Source organism: Spea bombifrons, chromosome 5 (assembly GCF_027358695.1).
Source record: "Spea bombifrons isolate aSpeBom1 chromosome 5, aSpeBom1.2.pri, whole genome shotgun sequence".
NCBI lineage: Eukaryota > Metazoa > Chordata > Amphibia > Anura > Pelobatidae > Spea > Spea bombifrons.
In genome coordinates, this window is record NC_071091.1 from 38594174 (window position 1) to 38607486 (window position 13313).

At 39.8% G+C, this 13313-nt stretch overlaps 17 non-coding genes across 17 annotated transcripts; 12 read left to right on the forward strand and 5 right to left on the reverse strand.

The window, feature by feature from the left end:
* The first annotated feature begins 525 nt into the window (after window positions 1-525).
* On the forward strand, window positions 526-635 carry TRNAL-CAA (transfer RNA leucine (anticodon CAA)). The gene is made up of 2 exons: window positions 526-563; window positions 590-635. It is a non-coding gene; the product is annotated as a tRNA-Leu (tRNA).
* A 1087-nt stretch (window positions 636-1722) lies between these two features.
* TRNAR-UCU (transfer RNA arginine (anticodon UCU)) lies at window positions 1723-1809 on the forward strand. The gene is given in 2 exon segments: window positions 1723-1759; window positions 1774-1809. It is a non-coding gene; the product is annotated as a tRNA-Arg (tRNA).
* A 918-nt stretch (window positions 1810-2727) lies between these two features.
* Window positions 2728-2837, forward strand: TRNAL-CAA (transfer RNA leucine (anticodon CAA)). The gene is made up of 2 exons: window positions 2728-2765; window positions 2792-2837. It is a non-coding gene; the product is annotated as a tRNA-Leu (tRNA).
* A 767-nt stretch (window positions 2838-3604) lies between these two features.
* Window positions 3605-3677, reverse strand: TRNAR-UCG (transfer RNA arginine (anticodon UCG)). Its single transcript has one exon. It is a non-coding gene; the product is annotated as a tRNA-Arg (tRNA).
* Window positions 3678-3924: 247 nt separating this feature from the next.
* On the forward strand, window positions 3925-4011 carry TRNAR-UCU (transfer RNA arginine (anticodon UCU)). Its single transcript is given in 2 exon segments — window positions 3925-3961; window positions 3976-4011. It is a non-coding gene; the product is annotated as a tRNA-Arg (tRNA).
* Window positions 4012-4929: 918 nt separating this feature from the next.
* TRNAL-CAA (transfer RNA leucine (anticodon CAA)) lies at window positions 4930-5039 on the forward strand. Its single transcript has 2 exons — window positions 4930-4967; window positions 4994-5039. It is a non-coding gene; the product is annotated as a tRNA-Leu (tRNA).
* Window positions 5040-5806: 767 nt separating this feature from the next.
* Window positions 5807-5879, reverse strand: TRNAR-UCG (transfer RNA arginine (anticodon UCG)). The gene has a single exon. It is a non-coding gene; the product is annotated as a tRNA-Arg (tRNA).
* A 247-nt stretch (window positions 5880-6126) lies between these two features.
* TRNAR-UCU (transfer RNA arginine (anticodon UCU)) lies at window positions 6127-6213 on the forward strand. The gene is given in 2 exon segments: window positions 6127-6163; window positions 6178-6213. It is a non-coding gene; the product is annotated as a tRNA-Arg (tRNA).
* Window positions 6214-7131: 918 nt separating this feature from the next.
* Window positions 7132-7241, forward strand: TRNAL-CAA (transfer RNA leucine (anticodon CAA)). Its single transcript has 2 exons — window positions 7132-7169; window positions 7196-7241. It is a non-coding gene; the product is annotated as a tRNA-Leu (tRNA).
* A 767-nt stretch (window positions 7242-8008) lies between these two features.
* TRNAR-UCG (transfer RNA arginine (anticodon UCG)) lies at window positions 8009-8081 on the reverse strand. The gene has a single exon. It is a non-coding gene; the product is annotated as a tRNA-Arg (tRNA).
* Window positions 8082-8329: 248 nt separating this feature from the next.
* On the forward strand, window positions 8330-8416 carry TRNAR-UCU (transfer RNA arginine (anticodon UCU)). The gene is given in 2 exon segments: window positions 8330-8366; window positions 8381-8416. It is a non-coding gene; the product is annotated as a tRNA-Arg (tRNA).
* A 918-nt stretch (window positions 8417-9334) lies between these two features.
* Window positions 9335-9444, forward strand: TRNAL-CAA (transfer RNA leucine (anticodon CAA)). Its single transcript has 2 exons — window positions 9335-9372; window positions 9399-9444. It is a non-coding gene; the product is annotated as a tRNA-Leu (tRNA).
* A 767-nt stretch (window positions 9445-10211) lies between these two features.
* TRNAR-UCG (transfer RNA arginine (anticodon UCG)) lies at window positions 10212-10284 on the reverse strand. The gene has a single exon. It is a non-coding gene; the product is annotated as a tRNA-Arg (tRNA).
* A 247-nt stretch (window positions 10285-10531) lies between these two features.
* TRNAR-UCU (transfer RNA arginine (anticodon UCU)) lies at window positions 10532-10618 on the forward strand. The gene is given in 2 exon segments: window positions 10532-10568; window positions 10583-10618. It is a non-coding gene; the product is annotated as a tRNA-Arg (tRNA).
* A 918-nt stretch (window positions 10619-11536) lies between these two features.
* TRNAL-CAA (transfer RNA leucine (anticodon CAA)) lies at window positions 11537-11646 on the forward strand. The gene is made up of 2 exons: window positions 11537-11574; window positions 11601-11646. It is a non-coding gene; the product is annotated as a tRNA-Leu (tRNA).
* A 767-nt stretch (window positions 11647-12413) lies between these two features.
* Window positions 12414-12486, reverse strand: TRNAR-UCG (transfer RNA arginine (anticodon UCG)). The gene has a single exon. It is a non-coding gene; the product is annotated as a tRNA-Arg (tRNA).
* A 247-nt stretch (window positions 12487-12733) lies between these two features.
* Window positions 12734-12820, forward strand: TRNAR-UCU (transfer RNA arginine (anticodon UCU)). The gene is given in 2 exon segments: window positions 12734-12770; window positions 12785-12820. It is a non-coding gene; the product is annotated as a tRNA-Arg (tRNA).
* Window positions 12821-13313: the final 493 nt, after the last annotated feature.

Genomic DNA, 13313 nt, shown 5'->3' on the forward strand with positions numbered 1-13313 from the left:
TGTCTCTGAAAAATGTCTGTAATACAATTGACAGATTTTACTCTAGTGTGAAATGTGTTTCAGTAGTGGGCCCTGTGGCACATTATACAAAGGATGATCACATAGATTTCTTTGGGCAAAAAGATTAGGAAATGTACAACAGAAAATCAAGGGTGCCCTGTGACTCTTATGGAGCCACTTGGAGCCAAAGTCTTCATAACAATAGTTGGAGAAAGAATTAAAGTTTGCCTTTAAGTGTTTGAAACAGTACATCGCAATCAACTTTGATTTCATTAAAGGTGTTGGTAACACACAATATGTCGAAGAACCCTGCATGCCCAGAGGGCGATAAGTATGGTGGTCATATGGCACATCAAAAAACACATGTGAAATCTTAGCCTTCATATGCAGGATCTCAAGTCTGCTTACCCTGTGACTCTAATGAAGCCACTTTAAACCAATGCAATGGCAAAAGGTCCCCTACGAGCTAGTCCCTTGCCTTGAAACCATGTAAAAAAATATCTTCTTTCTTAGCAGCTGTAGCTTGTCAGGATGGCCGAGTGGTCTAAGGCACCAGACTCAAGAATGCAATCTTCTCTCTGTGAGGGTCTTCTGGTCTCCATGCGGAGGCGTGGGTTCAAATCCCACTTCTGACAGTCATCTTCTTTTGTGCTTTGAGCTTCGTTTAATTCAACATTTTTTTGAGAAAGAATCCAAGATTGAATTTAAGCGTTGAAAGAGTACATTGCAGAAGACATTGATTTCATAACATAAGACAGCAATGTACAATCTCTAGACTCAAAAGAACAGTAACCTGAGGATCTAAACCACCAGCAACCTCAAGACAACTCAAATCCTCAAACTTCCCATCCAAAGTCAGACACCTTACCCATTAGGCCACGAGGTCTTGACAAAACACAAGAGTCTTATTCCGCACTTCGCAGAGAAGACATACCGAAAGAGGTGAAAATAACGACCCAGATGTAGATACTTTCCAATAGCTGTCACATAGATTTCTTGGGGGAAAGAGATAAGAAAGTGTACAACAGGAAATCAAGGGTGCCTGTGACTCTTATGGAGCCGCTTTGAGCCAAAGTCTTCATAACAATAGTTGGAAAAAGAATTTACGTTTGTTCAAAGTTTTTGAAAGAGTAAATTGCAGACAACTTTGATTTAATCAAATCTCGCAACAACGCACTATCCGTAGAGGTACCTTGTAGGCCAAGATAGGGTTATGATCATATGGCAATCAACACTTGAAATCTTAGTTTTGACATGTCTGCCTTTCATACCAAGAGGGACTAAATATCTTGGGTGACACGTAACATGGAAAGAAACTGTTGAAATCTTAGTTTCCACTTGCCTGACATTCATTGATATGGAAGAACTCTAAAGAACAACAAAACCAAACCTCCGGCATCTCCGACCACGAAGGGACTTGAACCCTCAATCTTCTGATCTGAAGTCAGACGCCTTATCCATTAGGCCACGCGGTCTGCATGCAAAGTTTGCGAAAGAATGTGTGGATACGTTTCTCATAGAGAAACATAACTATATTTCCTTTACTTCACATGCCACAATATGCTTTTTATGACCACTGTCCTTCCTCTGACTGATGTTAATTAAGAACATGCAGACAAACGTAGGACACAGAAACGACTAATGCATTTGAAACATCTATGTACGAAGGATTATGCGTGAGTCAGATAGGTGGTTTCATGACGTCTGCGTCTTGCATATGTAGGCTCTGTGGCGCAATGGATAGCGCATTGGACTTCTAGCACTTGTCAAGGCATTCAAAGGTTGTGGGTTCGAGTCCCACCAGAGTCGTGGTTTTTCCAGTGGTTGACTGCATTTGATGTTCTTGTTTAGTTATAAGTTGCAATATCCACACATGGAAAAATTGCAATATCCACTCTGAAAAATTTCTGAAATACAATTGACAGATCTTAATCTGACAGATTTTAATTGACTGATTAAATTGTAATTCCAAATATCCACAATTTGTCTGTGAGAAATTATGGTAATCTGAAACAATAGAACGATTTAACACAAGTGTGGAAAGCAGTTTAGCGCTCCGTTTGTAAGATTAAAATTTTGATGCGAAAATAATGCCAATATTCAAAGGTTGTGGGTTCGAGTCCCACTAGAATCGTGTTTTTTTTCCAGTGGTTGACTGCATTTGATGTGCTTGTTTAGTTTTAGGTTGCAATATCCACAAATTGTCTCTGAAAAATGTCTGTAATACAATTGACAGATTTTACTCTAGTGTGAAATGTGTTTCAGTAGTGGGCCCTGTGGCACATTATACAAAGGATGATCACATAGATTTCTTTGGGCAAAAAGATTAGGAAATGTACAACAGAAAATCAAGGGTGCCCTGTGACTCTTATGGAGCCACTTGGAGCCAAAGTCTTCATAACAATAGTTGGAGAAAGAATTAAAGTTTGCCTTTAAGTGTTTGAAACAGTACATCGCAATCAACTTTGATTTCATTAAAGGTGTTGGTAACACACAATATGTCGAAGAACCCTGCATGCCCAGAGGGCGATAAGTATGGTGGTCATATGGCACATCAAAAAACACATGTGAAATCTTAGCCTTCATATGCAGGATCTCAAGTCTGCTTACCCTGTGACTCTAATGAAGCCACTTTAAACCAATGCAATGGCAAAAGGTCCCCTACGAGTTAGTCCCTTGCCTTGAAACCATGTAAAAAAATATCTTCTTTCTTAGCAGCTGTAGCTTGTCAGGATGGCCGAGTGGTCTAAGGCGCCAGACTCAAGAATGCAATCTTCTCTCTGTGAGGGTCTCCTGGTCTCCATGCAGAGGCGTGGGTTCAAATCCCACTTCTGACAGTCATCTTCTTTTGTGCTTTGAGCTTCGTTTAATTCAACATTTTTTTGAGAAAGAATCCAAGATTGAATTTAAGCGTTGAAAGAGTACATTGCAGAAGACATTGATTTCATAACATAAGACAGCAATGTACAATCTCTAGACTCAAAAGAACAGTAACCTGGGGATCTAAACCACCAGCAACCTCAAGACAACTCAAATCCTCAATCTTCCCATCCAAAGTCAGACACCTTACCCATTAGGCCACGAGGTCTTGACAAAACACAAGAGTCTTATTCCGCACTTCGCAGAGAAGACATACCGAAAGAGGTGAAAATAACGACCCAGGTGTAGATACTTTCCAATAGCTGTCACATAGATTTCTTGGGGGAAAGAGATAAGAAAGTGTACAACAGGAAATCAAGGGTGCCTGTGACTCTTATGGAGCCGCTTTGAGCCAAAGTCTTCATAACAATAGTTGGAAAAAGAATTTACGTTTGTTCAAAGTTTTTGAAAGAGTAAATTGCAGACAACTTTGATTTAATCAAATCTCGCAACAACGCACTATCCGTAGAGGTACCTTGTAGGCCAAGATAGGGTTATGATCATATGGCAATCAACACTTGAAATCTTAGTTTTGACATGTCTGCCTTTCATACCAAGAGGGACTAAATATCTTGGGTGACACGTAACATGGAAAGAAACTGTTGAAATCTTAGTTTCCACTTGCCTGACATTCATTGATATGGAAGAACTCTAAAGAACAACAAAACCAAACCTCCGGCATCTCCGACCACGAAGGGACTCGAACCCTCAATCTTCTGATCCGAAGTCAGACGCCTTATCCATTAGGCCACGCGGTCTGCATGCAAAGTTTGCGAAAGAATGTGTGGATACGTTTCTCATAGAGAAACATAACTATATTTCCTTTACTTCACATGCCACAATATGCTTTTTATGACCACTGTCCTTCCTCTGACTGATGTTAATTAAGAACATGCAGACAAACGTAGGACACAGAAACGACTAATGCATTTGAAACATCTATGTACGAAGGATTATGCGTGAGTCAGATAGGTGGTTTCATGACGTCTGCGTCTTGCATATGTAGGCTCTGTGGCGCAATGGATAGCGCATTGGACTTCTAACACTTGTCAAGGCATTCAAAGGTTGTGGGTTCGAGTCCCACCAGAGTCGTAGTTTTTCCAGTGGTTGACTGCATTTGATGTTCTTGTTTAGTTATAAGTTGCTATATCCACACATGGAAAAATTGCAATATCCACTCTGAAAAATTTCTGAAATACAATTGACAGATCTTAATCTGACAGATTTTAATTGACTGATTAAATTGTAATTCCAAATATCCACAATTTGTCTGTGAGAAATTATGGTAATCTGAAACAATAGAACGATTTAACACAAGTGTGGAAAGCAGTTTAGCGCTCCGTTTGTAAGATTAAAATTTTGATGCGAAAATAATGCCAATATTCAAAGGTTGTGGGTTCGAGTCCCACTAGAATCGTGTTTTTTTTCCAGTGGTTGACTGCATTTGATGTGCTTGTTTAGTTTTAGGTTGCAATATCCACAAATTGTCTCTGAAAAATGTCTGTAATACAATTGACAGATTTTACTCTAGTGTGAAATGTGTTTCAGTAGTGGGCCCTGTGGCACATTATACAAAGGATGATCACATAGATTTCTTTGGGCAAAAAGATTAGGAAATGTACAACAGAAAATCAAGGGTGCCCTGTGACTCTTATGGAGCCACTTGGAGCCAAAGTCTTCATAACAATAGTTGGAGAAAGAATTAAAGTTTGCCTTTAAGTGTTTGAAACAGTACATCGCAATCAACTTTGATTTCATTAAAGGTGTTGGTAACACACAATATGTCGAAGAACCCTGCATGCCCAGAGGGCGATAAGTATGGTGGTCATATGGCACATCAAAAAACACATGTGAAATCTTAGCCTTCATATGCAGGATCTCAAGTCTGCTTACCCTGTGACTCTAATGAAGCCACTTTAAACCAATGCAATGGCAAAAGGTCCCCTACGAGCTAGTCCCTTGCCTTGAAACCATGTAAAAAAATATCTTCTTTCTTAGCAGCTGTAGCTTGTCAGGATGGCCGAGTGGTCTAAGGCGCCAGACTCAAGAATGCAATCTTCTCTCTGTGAGGGTCTCCTGGTCTCCATGCGGAGGCGTGGGTTCAAATCCCACTTCTGACAGTTATCTTCTTTTGTGCTTTGAGCTTCGTTTAATTCAACATTTTTTTGAGAAAGAATCCAAGATTGAATTTAAGCGTTGAAAGAGTACATTGCAGAAGACATTGATTTCATAACATAAGACAGCAATGTACAATCTCTAGACTCAAAAGAACAGTAACCTGGGGATCTAAACCACCAGCAACCTCAAGACAACTCAAATCCTCAATCTTCCCATCCAAAGTCAGACACCTCACCCATTAGGCCACGAGGTCTTGACAAAACACAAGAGTCTTATTCCGCACTTCGCAGAGAAGACATACCGAAAGAGGTGAAAATAACGACCCAGGTGTAGATACTTTCCAATAGCTGTCACATAGATTTCTTGGGGGAAAGAGATAAGAAAGTGTACAACAGGAAATCAAGGGTGCCTGTGACTCTTATGGAGCCGCTTTGAGCCAAAGTCTTCATAACAATAGTTGGAAAAAGAATTTACGTTTGTTCAAAGTTTTTGAAAGAGTAAATTGCAGACAACTTTGATTTAATCAAATCTCGCAACAACGCACTATCCGTAGAGGTACCTTGTAGGCCAAGATAGGGTTATGATCATATGGCAATCAACACTTGAAATCTTAGTTTTGACATGTCTGCCTTTCATACCAAGAGGGACTAAATATCTTGGGTGACACGTAACATGGAAAGAAACTGTTGAAATCTTAGTTTCCACTTGCCTGACATTCATTGATATGGAAGAACTCTAAAGAACAACAAAACCAAACCTCCGGCATCTCCGACCACGAAGGGACTCGAACCCTCAATCTTCTGATCCGAAGTCAGACGCCTTATCCATTAGGCCACGCGGTCTGCATGCAAAGTTTGCGAAAGAATGTGTGGATACGTTTCTCATAGAGAAACATAACTATATTTCCTTTACTTCACATGCCACAATATGCTTTTTATGACCACTGTCCTTCCTCTGACTGATGTTAATTAAGAACATGCAGACAAACGTAGGACACAGAAACGACTAATGCATTTGAAACATCTATGTACGAAGGATTATGCGTGAGTCAGATAGGTGGTTTCATGACGTCTGCGTCTTGCATATGTAGGCTCTGTGGCGCAATGGATAGCGCATTGGACTTCTAGCACTTGTCAAGGCATTCAAAGGTTGTGGGTTCGAGTCCCACCAGAGTCGTAGTTTTTCCAGTGGTTGACTGCATTTGATGTTCTTGTTTAGTTATAAGTTGCAATATCCACACATGGAAAAATTGCAATATCCACTCTGAAAAATTTCTGAAATACAATTGACAGATCTTAATCTGACAGATTTTAATTGACTGATTAAATTGTAATTCCAAATATCCACAATTTGTCTGTGAGAAATTATGGTAATCTGAAACAATAGAACGATTTAACACAAGTGTGGAAAGCAGTTTAGCGCTCCGTTTGTAAGATTAAAATTTTGATGCGAAAATAATGCCAATATTCAAAGGTTGTGGGTTCGAGTCCCACTAGAATCGTGTTTTTTTTCCAGTGGTTGACTGCATTTGATGTGCTTGTTTAGTTTTAGGTTGCAATATCCACAAATTGTCTCTGAAAAATGTCTGTAATACAATTGACAGATTTTACTCTAGTGTGAAATGTGTTTCAGTAGTGGGCCCTGTGGCACATTATACAAAGGATGATCACATAGATTTCTTTGGGCAAAAAGATTAGGAAATGTACAACAGAAAATCAAGGGTGCCCTGTGACTCTTATGGAGCCACTTGGAGCCAAAGTCTTCATAACAATAGTTGGAGAAAGAATTAAAGTTTGCCTTTAAGTGTTTGAAACAGTACATCGCAATCAACTTTGATTTCATTAAAGGTGTTGGTAACACACAATATGTCGAAGAACCCTGCATGCCCAGAGGGCGATAAGTATGGTGGTCATATGGCACATCAAAAAACACATGTGAAATCTTAGCCTTCATATGCAGGATCTCAAGTCTGCTTACCCTGTGACTCTAATGAAGCCACTTTAAACCAATGCAATGGCAAAAGGTCCCCTACGAGCTAGTCCCTTGCCTTGAAACCATGTAAAAAAATATCTTCTTTCTTAGCAGCTGTAGCTTGTCAGGATGGCCGAGTGGTCTAAGGCACCAGACTCAAGAATGCAATCTTCTCTCTGTGAGGGTCTTCTGGTCTCCATGCGGAGGCGTGGGTTCAAATCCCACTTCTGACAGTCATCTTCTTTTGTGCTTTGAGCTTCGTTTAATTCAACATTTTTTTGAGAAAGAATCCAAGATTGAATTTAAGCGTTGAAAGAGTACATTGCAGAAGACATTGATTTCATAACATAAGACAGCAATGTACAATCTCTAGACTCAAAAGAACAGTAACCTGGGGATCTAAACCACCAGCAACCTCAAGACAACTCAAATCCTCAAACTTCCCATCCAAAGTCAGACACCTTACCCATTAGGCCACGAGGTCTTGACAAAACACAAGAGTCTTATTCCGCACTTCGCAGAGAAGACATACCGAAAGAGGTGAAAATAACGACCCAGATGTAGATACTTTCCAATAGCTGTCACATAGATTTCTTGGGGGAAAGAGATAAGAAAGTGTACAACAGGAAATCAAGGGTGCCTGTGACTCTTATGGAGCCGCTTTGAGCCAAAGTCTTCATAACAATAGTTGGAAAAAGAATTTACGTTTGTTCAAAGTTTTTGAAAGAGTAAATTGCAGACAACTTTGATTTAATCAAATCTCGCAACAACGCACTATCCGTAGAGGTACCTTGTAGGCCAAGATAGGGTTATGATCATATGGCAATCAACACTTGAAATCTTAGTTTTGACATGTCTGCCTTTCATACCAAGAGGGACTAAATATCTTGGGTGACACGTAACATGGAAAGAAACTGTTGAAATCTTAGTTTCCACTTGCCTGACATTCATTGATATGGAAGAACTCTAAAGAACAACAAAACCAAACCTCCGGCATCTCCGACCACGAAGGGACTCGAACCCTCAATCTTCTGATCCGAAGTCAGACGCCTTATCCATTAGGCCACGCGGTCTGCATGCAAAGTTTGCGAAAGAATGTGTGGATACGTTTCTCATAGAGAAACATAACTATATTTCCTTTACTTCACATGCCACAATATGCTTTTTATGACCACTGTCCTTCCTCTGACTGATGTTAATTAAGAACATGCAGACAAACGTAGGACACAGAAACGACTAATGCATTTAGAAACATCTATGTACGAAGGATTATGCGTGAGTCAGATAGGTGGTTTCATGACGTCTGCATCTTGCATATGTAGGCTCTGTGGCGCAATGGATAGCGCATTGGACTTCTAACACTTGTCAAGGCATTCAAAGGTTGTGGGTTCGAGTCCCACCAGAGTCGTAGTTTTTCCAGTGGTTGACTGCATTTGATGTTCTTGTTTAGTTATAAGTTGCTATATCCACACATGGAAAAATTGCAATATCCACTCTGAAAAATTTCTGAAATACAATTGACAGATCTTAATCTGACAGATTTTAATTGACTGATTAAATTGTAATTCCAAATATCCACAATTTGTCTGTGAGAAATTATGGTAATCTGAAACAATAGAACGATTTAACACAAGTGTGGAAAGCAGTTTAGCGCTCCGTTTGTAAGATTAAAATTTTGATGCGAAAATAATGCCAATATTCAAAGGTTGTGGGTTCGAGTCCCACTAGAATCGTGTTTTTTTTCCAGTGGTTGACTGCATTTGATGTGCTTGTTTAGTTTTAGGTTGCAATATCCACAAATTGTCTCTGAAAAATGTCTGTAATACAATTGACAGATTTTACTCTAGTGTGAAATGTGTTTCAGTAGTGGGCCCTGTGGCACATTATACAAAGGATGATCACATAGATTTCTTTGGGCAAAACGATTAGGAAATGTACAACAGAAAATCAAGGGTGCCCTGTGACTCTTATGGAGCCACTTGGAGCCAAAGTCTTCATAACAATAGTTGGAGAAAGAATTAAAGTTTGCCTTTAAGTGTTTGAAACAGTACATCGCAATCAACTTTGATTTCATTAAAGGTGTTGGTAACACACAATATGTCGAAGAACCCTGCATGCCCAGAGGGCGATAAGTATGGTGGTCATATGGCACATCAAAAAACACATGTGAAATCTTAGCCTTCATATGCAGGATCTCAAGTCTGCTTACCCTGTGACTCTAATGAAGCCACTTTAAACCAATGCAATGGCAAAAGGTCCCATACGAGCTAGTCCCTTGCCTTGAAACCATGTAAAAAAATATCTTCTTTCTTAGCTGCTGTAGCTTGTCAGGATGGCCGAGTGGTCTAAGGCGCCAGACTCAAGAATGCAATCTTCTCTCTGTGAGGGTATTCTGGTCTCCATGCGGAGGCGTGGGTTCAAATCCCACTTCTGACAGTCATCTTCTTTTGTGCTTTGAGCTTCGTTTAATTCAACATTTTTTTGAGAAAGAATCCAAGATTGAATTTAAGCGTTGAAAGAGTACATTGCAGAAGACATTGATTTCATAACATAAGACAGCAATGTACAATCTCTAGACTCAAAAGAACAGTAACCTGGGGATCTAAACCACCAGCAAACTCAAGACAACTCAAATCCTCAATCTTCCCATCCAAAGTCAGACACCTTACCCATTAGGCCACGAGGTCTTGACAAAACACAAGAGTCTTATTCCGCACTTCGCAGAGAAGACATACCGAAAGAGGTGAAAATAACGACTCAGGTGTAGATACTTTCCAATAGCTGTCACATAGATTTCTTGGGGGAAAGAGATAAGAAAGTGTACAACAGGAAATCAAGGGTGCCTGTGACTCTTATGGAGCCGCTTTGAGCCAAAGTCTTCATAACAATAGTTGGAAAAAGAATTTACGTTTGTTCAAAGTTTTTGAAAGAGTAAATTGCAGACAACTTTGATTTAATCAAATCTCGCAACAACGCACTATCCGTAGAGGTACCTTGTAGGCCAAGATAGGGTTATGATCATATGGCAATCAACACTTGAAATCTTAGTTTTGACATGTCTGCCTTTCATACCAAGAGGGACTAAAGATCTTGGGTGACACGTAACATGGAAAGAAACTGTTGAAATCTTAGTTTCCACTTGCCTGACATTCATTGATATGGAAGAACTCTAAAGAACAACAAAACCAAACCTCCGGCATCTCCGACCACGAAGGGACTCGAACCCTCAATCTTCTGATCCGAAGTCAGACGCCTTATCCATTAGGCCACGCGGTCTGCATGCAAAGTTTGCGAAAGAATGTGTGGATACGTTTCTCATAGAGAAACATAACTATATTTCCTTTACTTCACATGCCACAATATGCTTTTTATGACCACTGTCCTTCCTCTGACTGATGTTAATTAAGAACATGCAGACAAACGTAGGACACAGAAACGACTAATGCATTTGAAACATCTATGTACGAAGGATTATGCGTGAGTCAGATAGGTGGTTTCATGACGTCTGCGTCTTGCATATGTAGGCTCTGTGGCGCAATGGATAGCGCATTGGACTTCTAGCACTTGTCAAGGCATTCAAAGGTTGTGGGTTCGAGTCCCACCAGAGTCGTGGTTTTTCCAGTGGTTGACTGCATTTGATGTTCTTGTTTAGTTATAAGTTGCAATATCCACACATGGAAAAATTGCAATATCCACTCTGAAAAATTTCTGAAATACAATTGACAGATCTTAATCTGACAGATTTTAATTGACTGATTAAGTTGTAATTCCAAATATCCACAATTTGTCTGTGAGAAATTATGGTAATCTGAAACAATAGAACGATTTAACACAAGTGTGGAAAGCAGTTTAGCGCTCCGTTTGTAAGATTAAAATTTTGATGCGAAAATAATGCCAATATTCAAAGGTTGTGGGTTCGAGTCCCACTAGAATCGTGTTTTTTTTCCAGTGGTTGACTGCATTTGATGTGCTTGTTTAGTTTTAGGTTGCAATATCCACAAATTGTCTCTGAAAAATGTCTGTAATACAATTGACAGATTTTACTCTAGTGTGAAATGTGTTTCAGTAGTGGGCCCTGTGGCACATTATACAAAGGATGATCACATAGATTTCTTTGGGCAAAAAGATTAGGAAATGTACAACAGAAAATCAAGGGTGCCCTGTGACTCTTATGGAGCCACTTGGAGCCAAAGTCTTCATAACAATAGTTGGAGAAAGAATTAAAGTTTGCCTTTAAGTGTTTGAAACAGTACATCGCAATCAACTTTGATTTCATTAAAGGTGTTGGTAACACACAATATGTCGAAGAACCCTGCATGCCCAGAGGGCGATAAGTATGGTGGTCATATGGCACATCAAAAAACACATGTGAAATCTTAGCCTTCATATGCAGGATCTCAAGTCTGCTTACCCTGTGACTCTAATGAAGCCACTTTAAACCAATGCAATGGCAAAAGGTCCCCTACGAGCTAGTCCCTTGCCTTGAAACCATGTAAAAAAATATCTTCTTTCTTAACTGCTGTAGCTTGTCAGGATGGCCGAGTGGTCTAAGGCGCCAGACTCAAGAATGCAATCTTCTCTCTGCGAGGGTCTTCTGGTCTCCATGTGGAGGCGTGGGTTCAAATCCCACTTCTGACAGTCATCTTCTTTTGTGCTTTGAGCTTCGTTTAATTCAACATTTTTTTGAGAAAGAATCCAAGATTGAATTTAAGCGTTGAAAGAGTACATTGCAGAAGACATTGATTTCATAACATAAGACAGCAATGTACAATCTCTAGACTCAAAAGAACAGTAACCTGGGGATCTAAACCACCAGCAACCTCAAGACAACTCAAATCCTCAATCCTCCCATCCAAAGTCAGACACCTTACCCATTAGGCCACGAGGTCTTGACAAAACACAAGAGTCTTATTCCGCACTTCGCAGAGAAGACATACCGAAAGAGGTGAAAATAACGACCCAGGTGTAGATACTTTCCAATAGCTGTCACATAGATTTCTTGGGGGAAAGAGATAAGAAAGTGTACAACAGGAAATCAAGGGTGCCTGTGACTCTTATGGAGCCGCTTTGAGCCAAAGTCTTCATAACAATAGTTGGAAAAAGAATTTACGTTTGTTCAAAGTTTTTGAAAGAGTAAATTGCAGACAACTTTGATTTAATCAAATCTCGCAACAACGCACTATCCGTAGAGGTACCTTGTAGGCCAAGATAGGGTTATGATCATATGGCAATCAACACTTGAAATCTTAGTTTTGACATGTCTGCCTTTCATACCAAGAGGGACTAAATATCTTGGGTGACACGTAACATGGAAAGAAACTGTTGAAATCTTAGTTTCCACTTGCCTGACATTCATTGATATGGAAGAACTCTAAAGAACAACAAAACCAAACCTCCGGCATCTCCGACCACGAAGGGACTCGAACCCTCAATCTTCTGATCCGAAGTCAGACGCCTTATCCATTAGGCCACGCGGTCTGCATGCAAAGTTTGCGAAAGAATGTGTGGATACGTTTCTCATAGAGAAACATAACTATATTTCCTTTACTTCACATGCCACAATATGCTTTTTATGACCACTGTCCTTCCTCTGACTGATGTTAATTAAGAACATGCAGACAAACGTAGGACACAGAAACGACTAATGCATTTGAAACATCTATGTACGAAGGATTATGCGTGAGTCAGATAGGTGGTTTCATGACGTCTGCGTCTTGCATATGTAGGCTCTGTGGCACAATGGATAGCGCATTGGACTTCTAGCACTTGTCAAGGCGTTCAAAGGTTGTGGGTTCGAGTCCCACCAGAGTCGTGGTTTTTCCAGTGGTTGACTGCATTTGATGTTCTTGTTTAGTTATAAGTTGCAATATCCACACATGGAAAAATTGCAATATCCACTCTGAAAAATTTCTGAAATACAATTGACAGATCTTAATCTGACAGATTTTAATTGACTGATTAAATTGTAATTCCAAATATCCACAATTTGTCTGTGAGAAATTATGGTAATCTGAAAAAATGTGTTAAATAGAACGATTTAACACAAGTGTGGAAAGCAGTTTAGCGCTCCGTTTGTAAGATTAAAATTTTGATGCGAAAATAATGCCAATATTCAAAGGTTGTGGGTTCGAGTCCCACTAGAATCGTGTTTTTTTTCCAGTGGTTGACTGCATTTGATGTGCTTGTTTAGTTTTAGGTTGCAATATCCACAAATTGTCTCTGAAAAATGTCTGTAATACAATTGACAGATTTTACTCTAGTGTGAAATGTGTTTCAGTAGTGGGCCCTGTGGCACATTATACAAA